Genomic DNA, 13,622 nt, shown 5'->3' with positions numbered 1-13,622 from the left:
ATTAATATGAATAATGGATCTGAACATATGATCTTCCACCAAGTAAACCAACTAGCATCAACTACAAGGAGTAATCAACACTACTAGCAACCCACAGGTACCAATCTGAGGTTTGGGTACAAAGATTTGATACAAGAGATGAACTAGGGTTTGAGATGAGATGGTGCTGGTGAAGATGTTGATGGAGATTCACCCCCTCCCGATGAGAGGATCGTTGGTCATGACGATGGTGATGATTTCCCCCTCCCGGAGGGAAGTTTCCCCGGCAGAACAGCTCTGCTGGAGCCCTAGATTGGTTCCGCCAAGGTTCCGCCTCGTGGCGGCGGAGTTTCGTCCCGTGAGCTAGCTTATGATTTTTTCCTCGACGAAAGACTCCATATAGCTAAAGATGGGAATCAGAGGGTGATACGTCCATTTTGCATCATGCTTTTATATTGATATTTATTGCATTATGGGTTGTTATTACACATTATGTCATAATACTTATGCCTATTCTCTCTTATTTTACAAGGTTTACATAAAGAGGGAGAATGCCGGCAGCTGAGATTCTGGGTTGGAAAAGGAGAAAATATTAGAGACCTATTTTGCACAGCTCCAAAAGTCCTGAAACTTCACGAAAGACGTTTGCAGAATATATAAAAAAATACTGAGTGCAAGAAGTTCACCAGGGGGCCACACCCTGCCCACGAGGGTGGGGGGCGCGCCCTACTCCCCTAGGCGCGCTCCCCCTACCTCGTGGGCCCCCTGGTGGCCCTCCAATGGTCATCTTCTGCTATATGGAGTCTTTCAATGAAGAAAAAATCATAAGCCATCTTCCCGGATGAGACTCCGGCGCCATGAGGCGGAACCTTGGCGGAACCAATCTAGGGCTCTGGCAGAGCTGTTCTGCCGGGGAAATTTCCCTCCGGGAGGGGGAAATCATCGTCATCGTCATCACCAACGATCCTCTCATCGGGAGAGGGCAATCTCCATCAACATCTTCACCAGCACCATCTCCTCTCAAAACCCTAGTTCATCTCTTGTATCCAATTCTTATCTCCAAGTCCGGGATTGGTACCTGTGGGTTGCTAGTAGTGTTAATTACTCCTTGTAGTTGATGCTAGTTGGTTTATTTGGTGGAAGATCATATGTTCAAATCCTTTATGCATATTAATACCCCTCTGATTATGAACATGAATATGTGAGTAGTTACGTTTGTTCCTGAGGACATGGGAGAAGTCTTGCTATTAGTAGTCATGTGAATTTGGTATTCGTTCGATATTTTGATGAGATGTATGTTGTCTCTCCTCTAGTGGTGTTATGTGAACATCGACTACATGACATTTCACCATTATTTGGGCCTAGAGGAAGGCATTGGGAAGTAATAAGTAGATGATGGGTTGCTAGAGTGACAGAAGCTTAAACCCTAGTCTATGTGTTGCTTCGTAAGGGGCTGATTTGGATCCATATGTTTCATGCTATGGTTAGGTTTACCTTAATACTTTTGTTGTAGTTGCGGATGCTTGCAATAGAGGTTAATTATAAGTGGGATGCTTGTCCAAGTAAGGACAGCACCCAAGCACCGGTCCACCCACATATCAGATTATCAAAGTACCGAACGTGAATCATATGAACATGATGAAACCTAGCTTGACAATAATTCCCATGTGTCCTCGGGAGTGCTTTTCTTTATATAAGAATTTTGTCCAGGCTTGTCCTTTGCTACAAAAAGGATTGGGCCACCTTTCTGCACCTTATTTACTTTTGTTACTTGTTACTCGTTACAAATTATCCTATCACAAAACTATCTGTTACCTATTATTTTAGTGCTTGCAGAGAATACCTTGCTGAAAACCGCTTATCATTTCCTTCTGCTCCTCGTTGGGTTCGACACTCTTACTTATTGAAAGGACTATAATAGACCCCCTATACTTGTGGGTCATCAGAGGGCCACCAGGGGTCCCATGAGGCAGGGGGCGCGCCCAGGGGGGTAGGGCGCGCCCCCACCCTCGTGGACGGTGAGTGGCCCCCCTCTGGTACTTCTTTCGCCCAATATTTTTTGTATATTCTGAAAATAATTCCCGTGGAGTTTCAGGACTTTTGGGGATGTGCAGAATAGGTCTCTAATATTTGCTCCTTTTCCAGCCTAGAATTCCAGCTGCCGGCATTTCCCCTCTTCATGTAAACCTTGTAAAATAAGAGAGAATAGGCATAAGTATTGTGACATAATGTGTAATAACAACCATAATGCAATAAATATCGATATAAAAGCATGATGCAAAATGGACGTATCACTATCTGAATTTGTTCTTCCTTATTCCTTGTTTATCTCAGTTCAACCGGAGTGGTTTCAATTCCTTCTTGTCCATTGCGCTCGTCATTCATAGCTTTGCAACCTCCAAGGTTCACATGGTGTTCCTTGTTTCTCTTTTCTACCGGAGTGCTCTCACTTGTGTTCAACTCTGTTGTGTTCTTCTTTCAAGTTTTCAACCTCTCAATGTTCATTTGTTTCACTCGTTTGTCAAAGAAGCAACTTGTCTTACCTCTTCCTCTTCTGTTTCTCCCCGGTGCCATCCTTGATCTCGGGTCGAGATCTCTTGTAAGTGGAGGAGAGTTGTGACGCCCCAAGACCGGCGCTCCAGATGCCTTTCCATGGATTCCAAGATTCGTCTTGTGAGTTGTTGGTTTGTTGCATTCATCATTGCATCATTTGCATTGCATCATGTCATCATGCAACCCTTTTTCAAACTCAACTAAATAAATCATATGGATTTTCGATCCATTTAAAACGAGGGAATTCGCATGGTGATTTCTCTTTATAACATATCCTCCCAATATATTAGGGGGCTATAATAAATATTCCATTAACTTAGAATCACCCATAACACATTTGCATTATTCTTCAACTCTTCTTTTATCCGACTCAACTTCCTATCCTTCCTTTTCGACCTTTTAGTAAAAATTGATTTGCAATTTTACTTCTCCATAAATGTTCCAAATCTTCCCATAAATCACATCTGGTGTTTAGGGTCACCCGCTATAATTTCAACCCATTGGAGTTCATTTGAATGGGGTTCGAAATTCAAACTTGTCTGGGTTAAATCCAACACGTGTGGATTTTACTTCCTCTAAAAATGCTCAGGCTATTTTTGTCAAATTCCTCGCATTTTTTTGAGTCCGGGAAAATAATCCCCATGCCCAAATTCTTTCCCTAACCCCCTCTTTCTTTTTCTTCTCTTTAATTGTTTTCTGCTAAAGAAAATAAGATTTAGAGAGAGAGAGAGAAGAGGGCCAGCCCAAACTCCCCTTAGCCCAGCTGGCCTCCCTAGGCCCAACTCCAGCGTCGGCCCACCTCTCCTAAAGCCCAACCGGCGCCCCCACCAGCTCTAACCCTAGCTCGACCGATCCCATCACTCGATCCCCTCCTCTCTCTCCTTCACCTTCTCCCTCGCGCTGCCACCCCCAGTAACCACGTGCCCGCGCCCGATCTCCTCACCCCCGTGCCTCTACGCCGCCCCACGCGCAAGGAGTGGCGCCCCGCGCTCGGCTTCGATCTCGCCGCCGGCGACGACCAAGACTCCTCCCGCGCCGCCTCTCCTCCTGCTTCTCCTCATCGTCCCCGACCCGCCTTGACCTCTCCGCCGCGTCCTCCCTCTCATCCGTGTTCGTCCGTCGCCAGGAGCTCAAGCCCCGCCATGGCCGCGCCTCCCTGCTGCCGAGGCCCCGCCGCCAAGTCCCGCCTGCGTCCTCCTATAGAGCACCGGGACGAACGGCAGTAGCTCCTCCTCGCCTCGTCCACGTCGACGGGAGCCGTGCCATGGACCTCGGCACCCCCGCCGGAGTGAGCTCGTCCCCGCCGCGCCAAGCCCCTCTCCATCGCCCCCGCCGCACTGCGCCCTCGGGCCCCGCCGGACCTCCTTCCTCTACTCCAAGTCCGCCGCTCCGTCCTGGGTCTCCGTTGGCGTCGGCCTCCTGTCCCGCCGGTCTGCCTCCCCAGGCCGGCAGCAAGCCCCGCTATCGCTGCTCTTCACCAAGCCCCCAGATCCTTCCCTGTTTTGCAAGTCCAGTGACGACCACGCCCGTTGACTCCTGGGATGCCTGCCGCTGCTGCTATTTTCCCCTGTCAAACGAACGAGCACGCCGCCTCCCCGCCACGGCGCCGCGCCCCTATTCGTCGTCGTTGTCACCACGAGCCCCGTGCCCACTTCCTGTCGCTGCTCGCGCGCCGCCCTGCCTTGCTGCTGCCCACCAGAGGCCTTTTTGTCTCGCGTTGTTTTGGATCAGCAAGGATGAGACGCCAAGACCCGTACCAGGACCGTCAAGCTTTTTCTCTGAGAATTTTGCCAAGTACCACGAGGATGCGCCAAGTACGACCCGTGTACGACTACGTGGACTCGTCAAGTATCCTTTGGATGCGCCAAGTTCCACGATGCCGCATAAGTTTCTTCTTGAACGTGTACAACTACGCGGATTCGCCAAGTATCACGACATCCGGAGCCCTCAGATACGTCAACTTCAACTACCGTCACAAGAACCGGGATCGGCAAGTCCGAAGACCCCAAGTACCACGACATCTTTGGGAGAACCGTGAACATCAAGTTCCTCTGCCACAAACGGTTACAGTGTTGTGGATCCGGCAAGTACCCTTTCCGGATCACTGAGTTTGTCTACGAAATGTGTACCACTACGCCGGAGACCTAAGATCTGTCAAGTTCCTCTTCGAAATGTATACCACTACTTCCCTCGACGAACTTGAACCGTTTCAAAAATGCACGCTTCAAAGGTATAATGACGAGACGACTGCCTGTGAACGAATGCATATGTGATGTATGAGATGCCCGTGTTTACACCGTGTCCGAGTTGTCGCTTGCTCGTTCCTTCTCGTTTGCCATGCCGTCGAACCATGGGAACCCGGTAATCGGGATCATCCCATCATCTCTAGCTTGTTCTGCACATCCGCACACTTTTCTTTTGCATCGATGTCTCAATTGAGTTACCGGGACCGGAATGTTGCCGTGGCACCGTTTCTGTTTCGTCACCGTGGCACCCTTTTTCTTCCGCCATGGCGACAAATGACTCATATCATGCTCACGTCAGCATTTTTATAAAACTTGCATATGTCATCCGCATCATGATAACAACATTTAAAATGTTTAAAATTGATGTTTGCATTAAATTGCTAAATGCACATGGGGGGTCTGGAATTATTGTTGTTGTTTCCGGCCTCATTTAAAATGCCTAAATGTGTAGTTTACTTATATTTCACCTTTTGCCATGTTAACCAACATTTAATCTTGGTTGTACAATTGGAAAGATGACATTCACATATCTTGGACTACCACTTGGTACATCCAAACCATCGGTCCAAGGCAAAATGCCTATTGTCTATAATATGGAAAGAAGGCTCACATCTACATTATCCTTGATGTCCTATGGCTCCAAACTTTCCTTACTAAACACGGTCATCACCTCACTTACAATTTTTGCACTTTGCACTCTGAGATTTCCACCAAAAATCCTTAAGCTGTTGGACAAATTAAGAAGGAGATGCCTCTGGACAAAGATGACAGAACAAGGTGAAAAATGCAACTCTCTAGCTGCTTGGGACAGAGTTTGCAAGCCCAAAAAAAGTGGGGGGCTTAGAATCATAAATCTTAAGATACAAAGTGATGCTCTCCTCCTAAAATACTTACACAACTTTTACAACCGTCATGACCTTCCTTGGGTGGACTTGCTTTGGACCACCTACTATACCAATAAAATTCCACATGCCTCTGACCCATGTGGATCATTCTGGTGGAGGAACATCCTCAAGCTAACTCCCATTTTTAGAGGAATCTCAGAAGTTGACATGAGATGTGGAGACAATGTACTAATGTGGAAAGACCTATGGTTGGAAGAAATTATATCTAACACACATCCTAGAGCATTTTCTTACGGGAGAAATGAAGACTGCTTAGTCAAAGATTTCTTGACAATAAACTCACTGGATGAAGCATTCTTTCTACCACTCTCTACACAATCCCTATGTAACGCCCTGAGACCGATGTGCCAGGTGTCGTCCAGTTATTCGCTGTTGTTGCCTTGTCATTGCTTGCGTGTCATGCATTGCATATCATGTCATCATGTGCATTTCATTTGCATACGTGTTCGTCTTATGCATCCGAACATTTTCCCTGTTGTCCGTTTTGCATTCCGGCGCTCCGTTCTCCTCCGGTGGTCATTTCTACCTACTTTCATGTGCGGGTGTTAAAAATTTCCAGATTGGACCGAGACTTGCCAAGCGGCCTTGGTTTACTACCGGTAGACCGCCTGTCAAGTTTCGTACCATTTGGACTTCGTTTGATACTCCAACGGTTAACCGAGGGACCGAAAAGGCCTCGTGTGTGTTGCAGCCCAACACCCTTCCAAAGTGGCCCAAAACCCACTTGAACCTCCTCCATCATCTCGGTCGTTCGATCACGATCGCGTGGCCGAAAACCGCACCTCATTTGGACTCTCCTAGCTTCCTCTACGTATATATATGTGATCCCCTCTGAAATATTCGCGGATGAACCCTAAAAATTCCTCCCCTCGCGCCGCCGGACGTGTCCTCACCGCGCCGGACAATGTCCGCCGCACCCTCCACCTCACTCCGACCAATCGGGTCGTGCCACATCAGCAGCGCCGCCGCCCCGAGCCACTCAGGGCGCGCCACTTGGCATCACCGCCTCCCTCCGCCGCGGCCCGGGCAGGCCCGCACCGAGCCCTCCCGGCCCACGCGCCTCGCGCCGCCAACCGCCTCTCCGCCGGCGCTCGACCCGCCGTGCCGGATTCCAGCTCTGCCGCCTCGTCGCCGGCGCGACCTCGCCGGTGCACCGCCGCCGCCCGGCCCGCGCCTCACCGGTCTCCGCCACCGCGCCGCCCGCGCCGGTCGTCGCCTCCTCCGACCTCTCCCGCCGCCTCCGGCGATCCCCGCCGCCCTGGCCGAGCGCCACCGCCACCTCGATGCCGCCTCGTCTCCCGTGCGCCCTCCGGCGACCTCGCCGCCGTCGGCCGTCATCATGTCTCAGATCCGGCCAGGTGGGATCAGATCCACCCGGCCCGCCAACCAAACAGCCCCGCGCCGCCCGGATCTCCTCGTCCCGGATATCCTCATCCGCCCGTTGACTTTTTCGGAGGTATAATTTCACTAAGTCCCCGAAATTCCCAGATCCATATGCCCATGTTCATCATATCGTAACTCCGCATCCGTAACTCCGATTTGAGCATATAGCATATCAAAATGTTCGTCTCAGAGAGAACATCATTTCATCTCATTGCATCATTTTCATTTGAGTTCATCTTGATGCCTGAAATGCTATTAGAAGAGTGCTATTTGAGATAATCGTTAGATCTGCTGCACCAAATAGCTATTTATCATTTTTGCCATGATTAATGTGTGCATGATATGCCCCTGAGCTCTACATGTATTTTGTTATATACTTCGCCATCTTTCCAGAGGTGCCATCCATGTATTTTTGTGATGTGTGTGGTGACTAGAACAAGCTTGCAAAGTGGTGCATTCGTTAATACTGATTTCAGGGACTTAGCATTTCCACTAAGTCCTTGATCTGTTTATTTCAATATGCCATATGTTCATGTTGTTTCCTAGTGATCCGTGCCTCTTTTGAGGATGATCAGTAAGGATGTTTTGTTAATCTTGTAGTGCTCTATCCATCCATGTCTTTGTTTGCAATTATGGAGCACCCTAGTTTGAGTCAATCGAGCTCTACTTTTGTCATTTCGTGAATCTGGGCAGATTGTCTACTTGTTAGCGATTTTGCCGAGAATGTTGTAGTTGATCCGTGCATGCTATGTTATTGTTCTTGCCATGACTAGCTTGTATAATGTGTATCCTTGATGTGTGTATACTTAGATTGTCATGACATGCTCTGTAGTGAGTGCATCGAGCTCGTAAACATGCCTACTTGATATCTGATTTGCATGCTCCAGTTTTTCACCAAGTCTGTGATCTGATTATGTTTTTGCCATGTTCACATGCTTGCAATTGTATTCTCTGATCCCGTTTGGCTCAAGGTCACTAAGGGACTTTTGTTAAGCTCTTTGAGTAGCTTCATGACATGCTTTACTTTGCCATGTTCAGGTCCTGTAGCATAGAGTTTTCGTGCTCCAAAGTGTGCTACCTGATCTGAAATTCCAGACGAGTGTTAATTTCACTAAGTCTGAAATCTGTTTGCCAAATGCATTTTTGCCATGCTTTTTTGAACCTGTTAATGGATGAATTGGCCGTATCTCAGTGCTAGTCTTTTGTTAGGCATCATGAATGGATCTCTGCCATGTATTTTGTTGCCATGTTTGGGTGATGTAGCATGTTTAACTTGTTGCATTTAGATGGCTACTTGCTGTATATCGCAGATCGGTGCCATATTTGAATTGCTTGCCATTTTCAAACCGTGACTCCGATTCTGGTGATCTTTATATCGTTTTTAAGCGATTTCATCTCACCTTTCCAGTGGCACACTTGGATTTCCAAGTTGAGGCCAGGTTCAATCATTCCTTGTCAAATCATGCATATGCATCGCATACCACATCCCGCATATCATACCTTGTTCATGTGTTGGTTGTTTACTATGTTGTGTGCTTCTTTCCGGTGTTTGCTTCTTCAGGTTGGTTCCGGTAACGTCGCGTTTGTGAGGGCCCGTTCGTCAACGTCCGTTTGTCTTCTTCATGGACTCGTTCTTCTTCCTTGCGGGATTTCAGGCAAGATGATCATACCCTCGAAATCACTTCTATCTTTGCTTCACTAGATGCTTGCTTTTTTGCTATGCCTATGCTGCGATACCTACCACTTGCTTATCATACCTCCCATATTGTTGAACCAAGTCTCTAACCCACCTTGTCCTAGTAAACCGTTGTTTGGCTATGTTACCGCTTTGCTCAGCCCCTCTTATAGCGTTGTTAGTTGCAGGTGAAGATTGAAGTTTGTTCCTTGTTGGAACATGGAGATGTTGTTCCTTGTTGGAACATGTTTACTTGTTGGGATATCACAATATATCTTATTTAATTAATGCATCTATATACTTGGTAAAGGGTGGAAGGCTCGGCCTTATACCTGGTGTTTTGTTCCACTCTTGCCGCCCTAGTTTCCGTCATATCGGTGTTATGTTCCCAGATTTTGCGTTCCTTACGCGGTTGGGCTATTATGGGAACCCCTTGACAGTTCGCCTTGAGTAAAACTTCTCCAGCAATGCCAAACATTGGTTTTACCATTTGCCACCTAGCCTTTTCTTTTCCCTTGGGAGTCGCGCTCCTGAGGGTCATCATTATTTTACCCCCCCCCCCCCCCGGGCCAGTGCTCCTCTGAGTGTTGGTCCAACCTGTCAGCTGCCGGTGGCCACCAGGGGCAACTCTGGGCTGGCCTACCCGTACCTAGGACAATCTGAGTGTGCCCTGAGAAAGAGATATGTGCAGCTCCTATCGGGATTTGTCGGCACATTCGGGTGGTGTTGCTGGTTTAGTTTTACCTTGTCGAAATGTCTTGTAACCGGGATTCCGAGTCTGATCGGATCTTCCCGCTAGAAGGAATATCCTTCGTTGACCGTGAGAGCTTGTGATGGGCTAAGTTGGGACACCTCTGCAGGGTTTTGAACTTTCGAAAGCCGTGCCCGCGGTTATGGGCAGATGGGAATTTGTTAACGTCCGGTTGTAGAAAACCTGAAGTTGACCTTAATTAAAATGCATCAACCGCGTGTGTAACCGTGATGGTCTCTTTCCGGCGGAGTCCGGGAAGTGAACACGGTGTTGGAGTTATGCTTGACGTAGCTTGTTTTAGGATCACTTCTTGATCATACTTTCTCGAACATGCTTTGCCTTCTCTTCTCGCTCTCATTTGCGGATGTTAGCCACCATATATGCTAGTTGCTTGCTGCAGCTCCACCTCATACCTTTTACCTTACCCATAAGCTTAAATAGTCTTGATCGCGAGGGTGCGAGATTGCTGAGTCCCCGTGACTCATAGATACTTCCAAAATCAGCTTGCAGGTGCCGTTGAACCGTGCAGATGACGCAACCAAGCTCAAGGAGGAGCTCGATGAAGATCTTGTCCTTTGTGTTGTTTCGTTCTAGTTGGTCAGTAGTGGAGCCCAGTTGGGGTCGATCGGGGACCTTTGTCGCATTTGGGGTTCTTCTTTTATTTTGGTTCCGTAGTCAGATCTTGATTGTATTTGGATGATGTAATGCTTTATTCATGTATTGTGTGAAGTGGCGATTGTAAGCCAACTATGTATCGCTTTCCCTTATGTATTACATGGGTTGTGTGAAGATTACCTCACTTGCGACATTGCTTTCAATGCGGTTATGCTTCTAAGTCATGCTTCGACACGTGGGAGATATAGCCGCATCGAGGGCGTTACACCCTAGAGGAAGTGCAAGATATGCAAAGTTTGGTGACACACATTACATTGGACAACAACCAAAACGCAAAAGATGTCTGGACTTACCCTTGGAGAGGAAGAGAATTTTCAGCCAGCAAATACTACAAATTCTGCATTAGGGATATGAAGGCCCATAAAACTTACCACTGGCTATGGAAATCAAAGGTCACTGCTAAACTCAAGGTCTTTGGTTGGCTCATGCTGTCTGATAGATTGAACACTAGAAACATGTTGAAGAGAAGGCAATATAACATTGGTACTAACCTCAACTACCTGCTGTGTGGCCAAAAAGAAGAAGACATTGATCACATGATCCTCACATGCCCATTTAGTCAAAATTGTTGGTCAACCTTTGGGTTAGACCCTGGAGATCAAGCCACTCGGGCTGTCCTGGCTAGAACAAGCTAAAATTAATTGGGGCAGGCCTTTGTTCATGGAGGTCATCCTTCAAGCATCCTGGAGCATTTGGAAAGAGAGGAACAACAAACTTTTCAGGGATATAAACCCCTCCTACCACTCTTGGCTGGCCAGATTCAGGGAGGATTTTAGTCTCCTTCAATATAGGGTTAAAGACAACAAGAAAGAGTTTATCTTCTTACTTTTAGATTCCCTACCCTCTGATTAATTGTACCCTATAGTCAGATTCTACCCCCACTACAAAAGGAGATGGGGTGAGACTTGTACATGATGTAACTACTCCTTGTAATTGTGTTATAATATATAATATATAAGATAGTGGGAGCCTCTCCCACTGTTCCAGTTCCTCAAAAAAACATTTAATCTTGTCTACTTCTTAAACGGGAGCAAACTAAATAAATGAATGTGGTGTTTCGTCAATATGCAACTCGTTGCATATTGAGCTCCACTTAATTTGTAGTGTTGTTTGTTGCATTTTGCCATGCCATGCCTCTTTAAACCGGACATGCATCATACTTGATTGTGCATCATGCCATGTTTATGTGGTGGTTGTTTACCATGATGTTTCCTTCTTTCCGGTTGCGCTTCTCCTTGATAGTTTCGGTTACGTTGCGATTGTGAGGATCCGTTCGACTACGTTGGTTCGTCTTCTTCATGGACTCGTTCTTCTTCCTAGCGGGATTTCAGACAAGATGACCGCCACCTTGGATCTCACTACTATCTTTGCTATGCTAGTTGTCCCGATGCTATCATTATGTCGCGCTACCTATCACTTGTTTGTCAAGCCTCCCAAATTGCCATGTCAGCCTCTAACCTTTTCACCATCCCAGCAAACTGTTGTTTGGCTATGTTACCACTTTGCTCAGCCCCTCTTATAGCGTTGCTAGTTGCAGGTGCAGTTGCAGGTTGTTCCATGTTGGGACAAGGATTTCATGGATATTTTGGGATATCACAATATCTCTTATTTAATTAATGCATCTATATACTTGGTAAAGGGTGGAAGGCTCGGCCTTATGCCTGGTGTTTTGTTCCACTCTTGCCGCCCTAGTTTCCGTCATACCGGTGTTATGTTCCTTGATTTTGCGTCCCTAACACGGTGAGGGGTATGGTACCCTCTTGACAGTTCGCTTTGAATAAAACTCTTCCAACAAGGCCCAACATTGGTTTTACCATTTGCCTAATAACAACTAAAACTTGCATAGGGACTTGCTGGCCCCCGTGGATTTTTAATCAACCCCCCCCCCCCGGCCAGTGCTCCTCATGAGTGTTGGTCCAACCTGTCAACCGCCGGTGGCCGCCAGGGCAACTCTGTGATTGGCCTACCGGAAGTTTGGACAATCCGGTCATGGCCTAAGACGAGATACCGCGACTACTATCAGGGTGTCGCCACGCCGGGAGGTCTTGCTGGACTTGTTTTATCATTGTCGAAATGTCTTGTGCACCAGGATCCCGAGTCTGATCGGATGTCCCGCGATGGAGGATTGTCTCCACGGATCGTGAGCTTGTCATGGGCTAAGTTGGCACACCCTTGCAGGGTTTAAACTTTCGAAAGTCGTGCCCGCGGTTATGTGGCGGATGGGAATTTGTTAATATCCGGTTGTAGAGGACTCGAAGTAAACTCAATTAAAATACACCAACCGCATTGTGTAACCGTGACTGTCTCTTTTCGGGAAAGTTCGAGAGGAGAACACGGTTGGGTTATGTTTGAACGTAAGTAGTTTAGGATCACTTCTTGATCATTACTAGTTGCGACCATTTGCGTAATTTCTCATCTTACTCTGGTATTCGTAAGTTAGCCACCATACATTGCTTAGTCGCTGCTACAACCTCACCACTTATCCCTTTCTTACCCTTTAAGCTTTGCTAGTCTTGATACCCATGGTAATGGGATTGCTGAGTCCTCGTGGCTCACAGATTACTACAACAACAGTTGCAGGTACAGGTGATGCGATGTTCATGACACGAGAGCGATGTTTATGGTTTTGGAGTTCTTGTTCCGCTTCTTCTTCGTTCGAGGGATAGGTTCCTGGTCGGCAGTCTGGGCTAGCAGGGTGGATGTCGTTTGAGCTTTTGTTTGTGTTTCATCCGTAGTCGGATGTTGTTCTATGTATGATGTATTGATGTATTCTTGCGGCATTTGTATGCCTTGTATGTATCCCCAACTATTTATGTAATGGTTTGATGTAATGATATCCACCTTGCAAAAGTGTGTCAATATGCAGTTCTATCCTTGGTGGGACCTTCGAGTCTCTTTAGGATAGTATCACATATTGGGCGTGACACGACCCACGAACCCTACCCTCAATTGATCAATCTTCAAAGTTCCTAAACGAGGCCAACCCTGATTCATGGCTACCAGCATTTTCTCCATAGCGAAGCACATGCATTGTGCTAGGAAGTAGCTAGCTGAGGGCAGCCCTCACATCCTGCTTGACGAGATCAGATTTGTTGAGTTTTAAACATTCCCTTGCATTGGCGGCTCGCCAACCCTGATTCATGGCTACCAGCATTTTCTCCATAGCGAAGCACATGCATTGTGCTAGGAAGTAGCTAGTTGAGGGCAGCCCTCACATCCTGCTTGACGAGATCAGATTTGTTGAGTTTTAAATATTCCCTTGCATTGGCGCGGCTCAATGACAGGCGTTTCATGCGGCGATCGAGCTCGTCGCCTCTTGTTCGGACGTGTGTGACCTAGTGAACACTATGACCACCGTAAAAAGGAGGATAAGTGGCGCCATGGGCGGGTTAGAATGGAGTTAGTGGACCTATGCGCGTGTGTGTATTTGGGGGGGGGGGGGGGGGGGTCTTATT

This window comes from Triticum urartu, chromosome 1A (assembly GCF_056163025.1).
Source record: "Triticum urartu cultivar PI428250 chromosome 1A, HENAU_Tu73, whole genome shotgun sequence".
Lineage (NCBI taxonomy): Eukaryota > Viridiplantae > Streptophyta > Magnoliopsida > Poales > Poaceae > Triticum > Triticum urartu.
This window is presented reverse-complemented; position numbering follows the sequence as displayed.